This window comes from Propithecus coquereli, unplaced genomic scaffold, assembly GCF_000956105.1.
Source record: "Propithecus coquereli isolate 6110/MARCELLA unplaced genomic scaffold, Pcoq_1.0 Scaffold134, whole genome shotgun sequence".
NCBI classification, from domain to species: Eukaryota; Metazoa; Chordata; class Mammalia; order Primates; family Indriidae; genus Propithecus; species Propithecus coquereli.
This window is the reverse complement of record NW_012137636.1, coordinates 3040464-3042742: the sequence shown is the minus strand read 5'-3', so window position 1 is coordinate 3042742 and position 2279 is coordinate 3040464.

Below are 2279 nucleotides of genomic sequence, written 5' to 3'. Positions count from 1 at the left end.
GACCCCAAAGTGGAGAGACTTCACAATTGCGTAGTATATGCACACAGATTTCAACAGAAGGGCACTCAGTAATCATTATTAAATGACTTAACTAACATTTACACAACCACACTTACATACATATACCATACCTCAAAATTCCATTTTTCTATGAACCCTATGATAATATACCATGTAAAAATTCCATCACATTAAGATTGTTTTTATTTACTACCAGAGTAACTTATATAAGAATTATGACATTCAGTATTAATAAGCAAAAGCTTCTAGTATATTAAAGAATGAGTTTTAGAATATTTATGGGCAGATTAATGCAAAAAGAGCAATGATACCTAATGAATCTGTGCTATGTTTTATATAACATAATATTTTAGATTGATTTAAGATTTAATTTTGATTATGATATAGTGGTCTAGAAATATCACTAGTCTGGGCCCAGTATGCTTTGAGCAGTTTACTTCTCTAGTTCTGATTTTCTCAACTATTAAATAAAGACTTTGGACTATAAGGCCTTATTAAGGTTGATAGAACTTGCTGGATTCTAGTTGGTATTTGCACACATGCTTAGGTAGCTGGAAAGATGTATCTGTTGAGTCACACAGTGCCCTATCCTAAGCTCTCTTCTTACCAATGCTTCCCTTCCCCCCTACTCTGTCTCCTGCTGTGTGTTCAGACTCCACCCTGAGGGTCTTACCCTGTAATCTACCTGTAGTTTGTTCTATATCCTGTCCTCCAGTTGCCACACTTGTCACTGCCCACCCAGATAAGCTAAGCCCATCTCTCTTTCTTTAGCCCATCCCCAGCCGGGTGTTCCCCCATCCCTGGCCTCTGTTCCTCTGGCTCCTTCCTATCTTCACTGGCTGTCCAGATTCTAAGTGTAATGGGCTTCATTGTACCTATTTTCTAATGACCTCTACCTGCTAGCAGCATAAATGGCAACCAGAATATAAGGAGGAGGGAGAAACTTCCCTAAATAAGTAATAAATGTTTACATCAAGATCACCAGACTCATTTTGGGCAGCAGAGTCTTGCTTCCACGTAGATATGGACCTATCCCTCAGAAGATAAATATGGAACTTTAAAATGTTCTCCTCCTCTTTGCTACTGTTGAAACTATCTGTTGAAACTCTTTTTGAGATACATACCAGTGACAATTTACAATCCATTGAGGAAAAAATGTTGTTATGCAGCATTTATATTTTCTAATTAAGTCTGTGTACCTGAGTTTAGAAAAGACAAGGTAGAGTTTTTTAAAAAAATTCTTAAAATATAGAAATATTAGTTTAAAGGACTAATACAGTGTCTTAGTTATGAATATAGACAGGATTTAAACCTGACTATATCATTTATAGGTTGAGTATCCTTTATGCAAAATGCTTGGGACCAGAAGTATTTCAGATTTGGCATTTTTCCAGATTTTGGAATATCTGAATATATATAATGAGATATATTGGGGATGGGACCCAAATCTAAACACGAAATTCATTTGTATTCATACATACCTTATAGCCTGAAAGTAATTTCATACAATATTTTTAATAATTTTGTGAATGAAACAAAGTTTGTGTACATTGAACCATCACTGAACTGAGACCTAGTACATGAAATCAGGTATGGAATTTTCCACTTGTGGCATCCTATCAAAACTCAAAACATTTCAGATTTTGGATTTTCAGGTTAGGGATGCTCAACCTGTACTCTGAGCATTTAAACTTTCTCTAAGCCTCGATTTTCTCATAACTCAAATGGGAATAATAATGGTACTGACATCATAGAGTTGTTGCAAGGATTAAGGTAATCTATATAAAATGCATAGATATAGTAAATGTATTATAAAATTGCTATATATAGCAATTATCCTCACCATATTAAGGCTGAGAATGGAGAGGGTGTTATTCATATCATTTTTTTCTTTTCTAGGGAGTGCCAAGAACTAGCTCTAATTCCTCCTGGGAGGGTGGAAAGAAAGGTTAAAAATTAATATAAAATGAGGACCTAAAACCCACACGATGCTATGAAATAGGCAGTATTATCTTTTTACAGATTAAAAAAAATGAAGCAGGATTAGATTCTAGACAGCCCGCTTTTCAGGAACACACCAGATTTACGCCCCTGGATGTCTTTAAAGCTGACAAGATGGGCCCTAAAGAATGGAAATAAAAGATCTGATGGATAGTTTGGGGGTTTTATTTTATTTTTAATGTTTTAAATAATAACTTTAGTGAGATATAATTCACATAGCATAAAATTCACTCTTTTAAAGTATACGATTCCGTGAT